At 34.3% G+C, this 12,551-nt stretch overlaps 1 pseudogene; it reads right to left on the bottom strand.

The window, feature by feature from the left end:
- Positions 1 to 11,705: 11,705 nt before the first annotated feature.
- LOC112931630 (U6 spliceosomal RNA) lies at positions 11,706 to 11,795 on the bottom strand (annotated as a pseudogene).
- Between the last annotated feature and the right edge of the window lie 756 nt (positions 11,796 to 12,551).

Below are 12,551 nucleotides of genomic sequence, written 5' to 3'. Positions count from 1 at the left end.
AAATAAAAATCTTAAAAAAAAAAAAAAGCTGACTTCCTAGGTTGCAGATAGCTATGTATCTACATAGTGGAGAGTAATCATCTTTTGTTTTCTCTCATAAGGGCACTAATTCTATTCATGGGGGTTTCATCATAAATGACATAATTGCCTTTCAAATGCTGCAACTCCAAATACGATCACATTGGGGATTGAGACTTCTAAGGTATGAATTCAGAGAGATACAAACATCCAATCTGTAATATTTATTTATTTATTTATTTTTTAAATATTTATGTAGCAAGACTAGTCTAACTCCAAGAATTAGCATTTTCTAATATCATTTTTTTAAAGCTCTTGGAGTGGAAATACATGTTCATCTCATCTTGGGATTGATCTTCCTTCATTGGTAGAATGACCTTATGCCACATTGTTTGGGTCTGATTAAGGAGAATTGTTTTTACTAGTATTTGTCACTCTACAGCTCATGTAGAAATTCAGCCTGTGCCTCTTGTTTCTGATCACATGACTATTTAAAGCTACTAAGAATGTTTTGTTATTTTAGTATGCAAAATTTTTTGGTGTGTTATAGAGATGAAAAAAATGCTATTTTAAAGGGTGATGAATTTCCCAGAAGTTGGACTCAGATGCTACATTTATTATGAAAAATATAGAAGCAGCTAAGAATACTATTGTTATCATTAAATAGGTTTTGAAGTAGCAATTGATTATATAAAAAACTAGAAAAGGGACTATAAGCAGAAAAAATAGATTAAAAAATTGACATTCATTTTTATTAGGCAACATACTAAAGATTAGAAAAGCCACAAATTTTGTTCTTTCATCTCTTAAAAAATACAAAGTAACTTAGTGACTAGATGGGTACTACTTAGAAAATTGAATGCAAAACTAAGAAATTAACCAAATATGAAAATACAGGTGACCTTGGAACAATGTGGGGATGAGGGTAAATGATGCCCAAACAGTCAAAATTCTAGTATAACTTTTAATTCCCCCCTAAATTAACTACTAATGTTGACTGGAAACCTTACCAATAATATATAGAGTAGATTAACAAATATTTTGTATATTATATGTAATATTACTGTAGTCTTACAATAAAGTAAGCTGGAGTAAAGACAATATTATTAAGAAAATCATAAGGAAAATAGTTATGTATTTAACAACAACAAAACTCTATGTATGTTGACCGGGTAGTTCAAACTGTGTTGTCCAAGAGTCCACTGTATAGTTAACCTCTAAAAAATAAAAGGTGAAACCCATGCATCTTTGTGGTGGCTGAGATTTTAGTGAATCCAAAACTATTTCCTGCAAAGATGAAGGGAAATAATTGTTGAAAACTCAGTCAAGAAACTAGGAATGGATTTCAGTAAGAAGCGGCTGGAAAACACATGAATTCCATCTGCACAGAAGTATCACTTGTCCAAAGTTTTATGTCTTATCTAAACTTCTCTACCAAAACTAAATAAAGTGACCAAATAATTTTACTTTTTTTTTTTTTTTTACTAAAAAATGACACCTGGCCTTTCCTGGGTGGCTCAGTGGTTGAGTGTCTGCCTTTGGCTTATTGTGATCCCAGGGTCCAGGAATCGAGTCCCACATCAGGATTCCCACAGCGAGCCTGCTTTTCCTTCTGCCTGTGTCTCTGCCTCTGTCTCTCTGTGTCTCTCATGAATAAATAAATAACATCTTTTTAAAAATAAATAAATCTGTAGAGATATCTGATCACAACTTTATCAGAATGAATAATCATTGACGACTCTCAGCCTTTCTTCTTTAGTGGAATTCATGTTTTGTAAGCAACCTTTGATAATTCAATCTAATCTACTTTCTAAAAATTTTGATCAAAGAAAGAGTGTTTCATCAATAATACATCTGATTAGGAAAGTTATTTGAAATATATTTTTCAGGCTTCAAAATAAAATTGATAGCTCCTATTTATACGGCTGTGTTTGTGTGTGTGCCTATTAGTGTGTGTGAGAGGTTTTATAGAAGGATCCTGAGAATAAGGTGATCTCTAATTTCCTGGCAAAGTATATTTCTAAATTTGAACAATTTTACGGTGATAACACCAATGTATTATCTCTTAGTATTGTATTAGGGAAAAGAGAGCACCAGTTTTTCTTGCTGAGAGAGAAATGTCAATGAAAACTAAATTCATAACATTCAACTATTGCTCAGGTATTAGAAGTTAGATCACTACTTACATTTTAAGACAACGTATGTTTACATTTAGTTTAAAAATATGAAACCTATACAGCTATGTAAAGCTATACATGAAGTACAAAAGGAAATTATATATAACAACATAGGGATCCCTGGGTGGCTCAGTGGTTGGGCATCAGCCTTTGGCCCAGGGCGTGATCCTGGAGTCCCAGGATCAAATCCCACATCAGGCTTCCTGCATGGAGCCTGCTTCTCCCTCTGCCTGTGTCTCTGCCTCTCTCTGTGTTGTGTCTCTCATGAATAAATAAATAAACTCTTAAAAAAAAAAACATAGGAAATGAAAGAGGTCTTAAGCACTCATGAGGTTTCAGCAAGTTTCTGGAAAGAGGAAAAGAGAATAAAGATTATCAGGAAATATGAGGGAGTCTAGAAAGTAGACACAAAGAGCATAAACATGGGTGTACAGGGGTGGGGGAAATCAGACTGTCTGAGACACTGTGAGACTGGATTTAAGAGGTTAAACCATACAAAACAAAAACAACAAAAGAGTAGACAGTGAAAAGTGAGGCTAGAAACACAAATCTTAATTAAATTTCTACCTAGAAAACTGTTGCTTAACCTGGACATCTAGACCCAATGTCATGTTTTATGCAAAGAAGCCAATAACCCAACATCCTTGACAAGAAACAATTAAAACAAAATCCCACAAATCATAAAGAACAAGCAGATAGTGAACAACAGTAGTAACAACAAAAGGCTCAGAGAAAATTTGCTTAATATTTTTGGACAGTACCTGGAATGGCCTGATCATTCTCTTATAGATTCGGTCATCAGCAAATAAAGCCTTCCACAAAGTAACCACTTAATATATATTGATTATTGTAACATTATATCTGAGAGAATTTAAAAACAAAAATTGGCATCTTAAGAGCAATGCGAATAGTTTAGGGAACAAGTTTTATCATCAACAATTTGTATTTATTATCCTTATTTATATATTTATTGATTTATTATTATTTATTTATTGTCACTATCTTCAAGTTTGAGAGGAAAATTATTTTAAGACTGTCAATATAGTCTCAGCTGATATTTTTTCAGGAGTTAAAGAAAACAAAACTTTTTTAGATAACCAAACTATTTTCCCTCTGTGCACCATACACCTTTTTTGAAGGTACTTTCTTGGCACTGTATTCCATCAACATAAGAATAATATCTATTAGGATGATACAAACTTTAGAAAACATTGGCTACAACTCAGGAGAAATAGAATAAAATTCTTCGGAAATGTCTGGGCAAAGCCCTGGTGTACCGAGACAGCTGAGTATCAGGTAAAATGGCCTCGGATGAGATCTCCTGAACTGAAATTGTACAATTCTTGATATGAATAACAGAGAGATGGTAAGGACCATATCCTGATTGGGGGCTTGGGGAAGAGAACAAAAAGAATAGTGGGCACCTACATGGCTCAGAGTTTGAGCCTCTGCCTTTGGCTCAGGGTTTGATCGTGGGGTCCTGGGATGGAGTCCTGCATTGGGGTCCCTGCAGGGAGCCTGCTTCTCCCTCTGCCTGTGTCTCTGCCTCTCTCTCTCTGTCTCTCATGAATAAATAAATATGATCCTTAAAAAAAGCATGGCAAAGTATGAGTGTGTGTTTGTCTATGTTGAAAGCATCCATAGAATTCATTTCTGCTAAGGGAGATTGAAATTTGGGACCCTTTTTCCCCTATGTACTCTGTTTAATTATATCCATTTTAGATATGTTTTGGTGATCTGTATTGTTTGTTTGTTTGTTTGTTTACTTTGGGAAAGAGAGTATGAGAGAGACAGAGGAAGAGGGAGAGAATCTTAAGCAGCTCCATGCTCAGTGCGGAGCCTGACACTGGGTTTAATTCCACAACCTTGAGATCATGACCTGAGGTGACATCAAGAGTCAGCTGCTTAACTTACTGAGCCACCCAAGTACCCTGGTATCTGTATTATTTAATTCATGTACTTTTATAAAAATGAAAACCTTATTTTAGTAATTATTTCTTCTTTTGCCACAAATTCCTTTTTCATGGTATGCCTTTTGATTTATACTTTATTTTATTTTTTTATAAATTTATTTTTTATTGGTGTTCAATTTGCCAACATATAGAATAACACCCAGTGCTCATCCCATCAAGTGCCCCCCTCAGTGTTCATCACCTAGTCGCCCCCACCCCCTGCCCACCTCCCCTTCCACCACCCCTAGTTCGTCTCCCAGATTTAGGAGTCTTCCATGTTCTGTCTCCCTTTCTGATATTTCCCACTCATGTTTTCTCCTTTCCCCTTTATTCCCTTTTACTATTTTTTATATTCCCCAAATGAGTGAGACCATATAATGATTGTCCTTTTCCAATTGACTTATTTCACTCAGCATAATACCCCCCATTCCAACATTGTCGAAGCAAATGGTGGGTATTTGTCATTTCTAATTGCTGAGTAATATTCCATTGTATACATAAACCACATCTTCTTTATCCATTCATCTGTCGATGAACGCCGAGGCTCCTTCCACAGTTTGGCTATTGTGGACATTGCTGCTAGAAACATCGGGGTGCAGGTGTCCCAGTGTTTCATTGCATCTGAATCTTTGGGGTAAATCCCCAGCAGTGCAATTGCTGGGTCGTAGGGCAGGTCTATTTTTAACTCTTTGAGGAACCTCCACACAGTTTTCAAGAGTAGCTGCACCAGTTCACATTCCCACCAACAGTGCAAGAGGGTTCTCCTTTCTCCACATTTTCTCCAGCCTTTGTTGTTTCCTGTCTTATTAATTTTCCCCATTCTCACTGGTGTGAGGTGGGATCTCATTGTGGTTTTGATTTGTATTTCCCTGATGGCCAGTGATGCGGAGCATTTTCTCATGTGCTTGTTGGCCATGTCTGTCTTCCTCTGTATACTTTCCTTTAGGTACAATTTGCTTAGTGTATACTACCATCATTTACATATTTAAACATATATTCGTGAAATAATATAAGATATAACACCTCTAATATACTATGAATATAACATCATTAAAGCAAATGTCCGGGTAACCAGGATGGGTTTAAAATATTGAATATGGGGGATCCCTGGGTGGCTCAGCGGTTGGCACCTGCCTTTGGCCCAGGGTGCAGTCCTGGAGTCCTGGGATCGAGTCCTGCCTGAGGCTCCTGGCATGGAGATGGAATCTGCTTCTCCCTCTGCCTGTGTCTCTGCCTTTCTCTCTCTCTCTCTCTCTGTATATCACTCATGAATAAATAAATAAAATATTTTAAAAAATAAAATGAAAATAAAATTAAATAAATAAAATTTTGAATGTGGCCAGTGCTTAGAAGTCCCTTCTTGAAAACAACCCTTTTCCTACATTTTAAAGGCAATCGATATCTTGAAGTTTTTAAAAATACTTTATTTCCATGATTATAGATTTAGTTTAAAAATACTTTCTTTCCATGATTATCTTTATAGATTTAGTATCTAGTAAATTTTTATAATTTAAAATACTTTCTTGAGTTTTTAAAACACTTTTTTGAGTTTTTAAAACTTTACATAGGGATCCCTGGGTGGCGCAGTGGTTTGGCGCCTGCCTTTGGCCCGGGGCCCGATCCTGGAGACCCGGGATCGACTCCCACATCAGGCTCCCTGCATGGAGCCTGCTTCTCCCTCTGCCTGTGTCTCCCTCTCTGTCTCTCTGTGTGACTATCATGAATAAATAAAATCTTAAAAAAAAAACCCAAACCTTTAAAACTTTACATAAACTTAATCATTCTATATGAATTTTTTGTGGCACTATATCACTCAATATTATAGAAGGAAAACATATTGATGTACCTAAATAAAATACTTTAAATTTTTCTGCAATGTAGTATTCCACTGTATATATTAAATTACACTGATGATGAACATTTGCCCTGTTCCAGTGTATGACTGACTTTATAAGTGTTCTGCTTCATGTTTTTTAATGACCATGTATGTACAAGCAAACCTAGGATTAGAATTCACCTCCTGATCAAGATCGTAGTTATCTTCAGTATCACTAGATAATGTAAAACCCTTTTTAAAAAATGGAAATAACAATTTTTATTCTCAGGAATGCATACAAAATTCTCATTATTCTGTATCTTTACCAAAAGTTGCTATTGTGAGACTTTTATTTTTGTCAAGCTATTGTGTATATAATATCAATGACACTTTTGAGTACATTTTTCTGATTGCTTACAAGTAGAGCACTTCTAAATATGTATTATGAACAGTTAGATTTACATTTCATAAAGCACGTGTACAAGCCATTTTTATTTTTAAGCAACTTTTGCCTAGCTTTTATATTTAAATATTGTTCCCTGAGGAAGAACTTGTTATATATGGTGTGAATTAAAGGCCATTTGAATTGTTTCCCATTTGCTTAATCAGTTTTACTGGTACCACTTATTGATAAATTCTTCTTTCATCATTGATCTATAATGTCAGCTCTCCCAAGTATCATGTGCCCAACATCTTTTTTATTATTGTCTATCTATTCTATTCCATTAATCAATTTATCTATTGCTTTTCTAATACCACACTGTATTATTAGATTTTATAATACATCCCCTAATTTATTATTTTCTTTAAGAAACATGTTAATTTTGGGCATTTTTATATTTAACATACATTATAGAATTAGCTTGAAAATGTTTAAGTAAAATCTTACTGAGCTTTTACTTGGTAAAAGCCTGGTAAATTGATAACAAAGATGATTTTAGAATATAAATGCCTGAAATTCTTTAACTTCTTTGCCAATCTAATGATGGCAAAACTCTCAATGTGTTTCAGTCATCTTTAATTACTCTCAGTATGGATTTTTGTTGTTTTCCACAAGATTTGGGATACTTTTTGTTAGACTTATCTTTAATAAATTGGTTTTAAAATTCTATTTTTAATCATATCTGTGCTGTTTTACTTTGTGTTTGTAGCTCATATGTAGAAATGCAATTCATTTTCATATAATGAATTTGTGACAAGAAATCTTGGTAAAAACTGATATCAATTGGTGCAATGTAACTCATGATAAGTTTGAATTTTTATTTTTTTTAAATATGTTCCATGCCCAGTGTTGGAGTCCAACACGGGGCTTGAACTCATGATCCTAGGGTCATGAACTAAGTTGAAATCTAGAGTCAGACTGAGCCACTCAAGAACCTCTCTTGTGAATTTTCTGAGTGCATAATAAAAACCTCCATGATATGACTGTTTTCCCTTTTTTTTTTTTAAGATTTTATTTATTTATTCATGAGAGACATAGAGAGGCAGATACACAGGCAGAGAGAGAAGCAGGCTCCATGCAGGGAGCCCGATGCGGGACTCGATCCTGGTACTCCAGGATCACACCCTGGGCTGAAGGCAGGCACTAAACCACTGAGCCACCCAGGGATCCCTGTTTTCCCTTTTCTGATCATTTTTATAATTTAAAAAAATCTTACCACCATGTCTAAGATCTCCAATATGAATTACTTACAACATTGATGTTTCTCTTGTTCCTAATCTCAAAGGAAATATGTTAGCATTTCATTGTTAAATATGATCTTTCCAAAGGACTTTTGAAAACAAACTTCATCAAGTTAAGTCCATTCTATTTCTAGGTTGTTAAAATGTAAGATTTATTTTTTTAAGACCCTGACATTAAATAAGCTTATGGTTTTGTTAAGTCTTTTGTTTCAGTGTATCACATTAATTACTATTTTCATATGAAGCCATCACTGCTTTCCAGAGTTTCTTGGAATAAACCTTTTTGTCTATGATGTCATATTTTTTAATACGTTGTTGATATCTGCTTGATAATCTTCATGTTTTTCTTCCTTATTTTTGATAAATTAGACTGACTTTACTCATCTTTTCCTTTACTTTTTTAAAAGATATTATTTATTTGTTCATAGAGCGAGAGGTAGAGACATAGGCAAAGGGAAAAGCAGGCTCCCTGTGGGGAACCTGATGTGGGACTCGATCCCAGGACCCCGCCATCACAACCTGAGCCAAAGGCAGATGCTCAACCAATGAGCCGCCCAGGTGCCCCTCCTTTTTCCTTCCTATCCTGGTAAGGTTTTGTTTTTTAACTTATTTTATTTAAATTCAATTAGCCAACCTATAGTATATCATTAGTTTCAGATGTAGAGTTAAGTAATTCATCAGTTGCATATAACAGCCAGTACTCATCACATCATATGCCCTTCTTAATATCCATCACCCAGTTCCTCCATCACCCCACCCTTTAAAACTTTACATAAAGTTTTATGTAAAAACTTTACACCCCTCTCCCCTCCAACAATCCTTAGTTTGTTTCCTAGAGTTAAGAGTCTCTTATGATTTATCTTCTTCTGATTTCAAATTATTTTATCTTTGATATCAAGGTTATCAGGGGTTCATAAAATGAAGTTCATGCTTTCTGCTCAAAATAATTATATGTAATATTGGAAGTATTGTTTTGTCGCATGTTTGGAAAAATCTGCTGATAAAGCGAAAAGGTTGTAAATGGTCTTTATGAGATAATCTTTGACTACTGAGTAAATGTATTTTACTTTAGGTTACTTTTGGAAAAATACATGTTCTAGACAATTTGTATTTTACATGCACTTCAAATTTATTGACCTAAAAGTATTAATATATCCTGCTTTATCTTTTAAATGTGTATTTTATCTACAAAAGTAATTTGTCTGTATGTTTCTTGCATTGCATATTTCCTAAAAATAAACATTAAATTGTTTTATTTTACAATTTTTTTAATTTTTAAAGAGTTTGTTATTCGAGTATAGTTGACATGCAATATTACATAGTCTAAATTAGTCTTGAATTCTCTTAAAAAAAACTGAGGGGGCACCTGTGTGGCTCAGGTCATGATCCCGAGGTCCTGGAATTGAGCCCCACATCAGGCTCCCTGCTGGGTGGGAAGCCTGTTTCTTGCCTGCAGCTCCTGTTTGTGCTGTCTCTAGCTCTCTGTCAAATAAATAAAATCTTTAAGAAAAAATTAAGAAAAGAATAATTAAAAAAAATTGTGGTCAGCAAATTTGGCCTGTCAGTTTTTATAAAGTATTAGGGAACACAGTCATGTGCATTCATTTACATATGGTCTATAACGATTTTTATGCCACGACAGCAGAAAGAGTCTGAGTAGTTGCAATAAGCAGTTGAGTAGTTACAACAAGAAGCCTAAAATATCTACCATCTGATCCTTTTTTTTTAAGTTTTTTTTAATATATTTATTTATTAATGAGAGACACAGGCAGAGGGAGCAGCACGCAGGGAGCCCAACGTGGGACTCGATTCCAGATCTCCAGGACCAGGCCCTGGACTGAAGACGGTGCCAAACTGCTGAGCCACCTGGGCTGCCCCCATCTGATCCTTTAAGTAAAAGGTTAGCACCTGGTGTAATTACTTCTCATTTTGTTATTCCTGATATTTGGTATTCCGTCTCTCATTTTTAAAAACAATTTCTCCAGTGATTTGTCAATTTTATTTTTTCAGTTTAATTAAGATTTAACTGCTATATAACATTGTATTTGTTTATGATAGACAACATAATGATTTGATAGATGTATAGTTTGGAAATAATTACATAAATTTAGTTCACACCCATCACAAAGTTTTGTCAATTTTATTGATCCCTTCAATGAACAACTCATAGCTTTATTTCTTGACTTTTTTAATATACTCAATCCAATATGCATATATTTATTATTTTATTCCATTTTTTTCTTCTTCAGACCTTAAAAGAAATCTAGAACTTCTAACTTTTACAACTCCAAGTATGTGAGTGCTTAAATTTCTATGTCTATTTTACACAATCGAAAAGCCAAATGCCTCCCAATTGCCATCTTCCATCCATCTCTTTGTCATCTAATTTTATCTGGCCTCTATCTATCTATCATCTATCCATCTATCTATCATCTATCTATCATCTATCTATCTTTCTATCTATCCATCCATCTGACATCTATTTATCTATATCTATCTATATTTTTGTGTTTGCATCTAGACATTCTCACTTTGTCCAGTTTACCAATACACAATTTTTTTTCAACCGGAAAGTCATATTAACCAATTGTATTTTCTCAAAAGCATTTTTTAAATTTTCTTGTTAATTTAAGTAGTTAAAATGTTTAATCACATCTCTCTCCTGATATTATTTATATATTTTCTAGAGTTTGTTGTTTTTGTATTTTCATAATTTTATTTTCTCCACTACTAGTTATTTCATTGTAGTGGGCAATTCTATTTCATGTTTTTGTTACCCAAAGTTTTGGCTATTTAATCCTGTTATTCTAATTATTGATCTTTGAAAAAGCCTTCATTTTGAAGAAATTAAAATATTGTAAAAACAAAAACAGAAAGAAAAACAATTTAACCCGAAAAGGAAAATAATTTAACCCAAATGTAATTGGCAGCTATCCATCAAGTTTTGGTAGGAATTATGCCTCTTCATAAATTTGTAAACTTCTACATAAAATTAAAGTCCTCCCAGCCATATCAGAAAAAAAATAAGCTGCATTATTTTTTAAAGATTTTATCTACTTGAAGGAGAGAAAGTGAAAGAGACACTGAGAGAGAGAACACAAGTAGAGTGACAGTCAGAAGGAGAAGCAGACTCCCTAATGAGCAGGGACCCTTTGTAGGGCTCAATCCCAGGACTCCAGGATCATGACCTGACCAGAAGGCAGCAACTTAGTGGACTGAGCCACACAGATGCTCCTGAATTATTTTTATTTCATTATTTTGTGCAAAGTCTTAGTCTTTATAAATGTAATCATTTGTAATAACAAATTCAGAATCAGTAATCTATTTTCTTTCGATTCCTCTGACAGTTGGTCTATATCTATCTATCATTTAGCTTATATATAAATATGTACAGTACCAATGTTGAAATAACTGTCATCATTATTTTTTAAAGTAGATTTTAGGATTCGGCAATAAGATTCATTTCCATTTACCTTGCAAATATGTATAATTTATCATTTATTATGTTACATCATAATTATTGTTTTCATAAATATCTAGAAGATAGATATTAAAGTCATATCTATATTTATATTTTCATCATCTGACATATCCTAAGACAACCTGTGTTTTGAACTAATTGTCTTATATACCAACATTGCTCTTTTTTTATATTTATTAGTATTTCTGTTACCTTCTTCTAGATAACAGACACGGATCTAGTTATTGAGCTCTGAGCCTTGATTTTCTTATCAATAAAAGACAATAACAATACACACCTAGTCAGGTTATTGTAAATATGAAGCATGATAACATATGTAAAAGAGCATGCTAAATAGAACAATATAAACTTTGATGTGTCATCTTTGTTATAGCTGAGTGAGTAGTGGTAGCAGCAAAAGTAAAACAATTTTTTTCTCACCTCTATTGAGGTATAATTGACAAATAAAAGTTGTTATATGTTTAAGGTGTGCAATGTGATGTTTGATATACATATTCATTGTGAAATAATTGCCATAATCAAGGTAATGAAATATCCATCACCTCACATGGTTAACATTTTCTTTTTTCTTGTTTTAGAAAAACATGAATTTGCTTGTCAGACTTGCACTGGGCCATGCTTATTTTCTCTGTATCATTTCAATTTTGGTATATGTGCTGCCAAAGCAAGAATAAAAGGGATTTTAATTCTGTGATTTATAGTTGTTAATTGGAGCCAATCATAATTACATTTATGATCATTCCTCTGCTTCTGGGAATACTTACTTGCTTATCTATATAATTAAATGTAAGCTTAATTTTTGCACCCCTGCCTTTGTCCTTCCCTCTTCCCACGCCACCTGCTTTGGGGTCATTATTTCCATGTCAGAGAAGAACAAACAGAATTCTAGGAGATCAACAGCTCCTGGTACCTGGGGTCTTTGGGTTGGCTGTCCTCTGCTGGTTCTCATGCCTGAGACCATGTGGTGAACGCTGTGTGCACATGGCCCTTCAGTGCCTAAGCATCTGGCCCCACCGTGTGGAAACAGAGGCACTTCAGACTGTGAGACCCCTACCCCAATCCATAGCCTCCACTGGGGGCAGGGAGACCTCAGGACCCTAGAAATTTAAAAGGCATCAAAAGAAAAGACAATTATTTTTAAATAATTTATTTTTATTTATTTTTAAGATTTTATTTATTTATTCATGAGACACAGAGAGAGAAACAGAGACATAGGCAGAGGGAGAAGCAGGCTCCCTGAGGGAGCCCGATGCAAGACTCCATCCAGGGACCCTGGGATTACACCCTGGGCCAAAGGCAGATGCTTAATCACTGAGCCACCCAGGGTCCCTAATTATTAAAACTAATTTTTAAAGTTAAAAACGTTATAGCTTTGCTGCTGTAGCAATGAGAATAAACTAATAACTTCATTCAGCAAGCATATG

The sequence above is a fragment of the Vulpes vulpes genome, chromosome 4 (assembly GCF_048418805.1).
Source record: "Vulpes vulpes isolate BD-2025 chromosome 4, VulVul3, whole genome shotgun sequence".
Classification (NCBI taxonomy): Eukaryota; Metazoa; Chordata; class Mammalia; order Carnivora; family Canidae; genus Vulpes; species Vulpes vulpes.
Note: the sequence above shows the minus strand (reverse complement) of the source record. Positions and strands in the feature narration are given on the sequence as shown.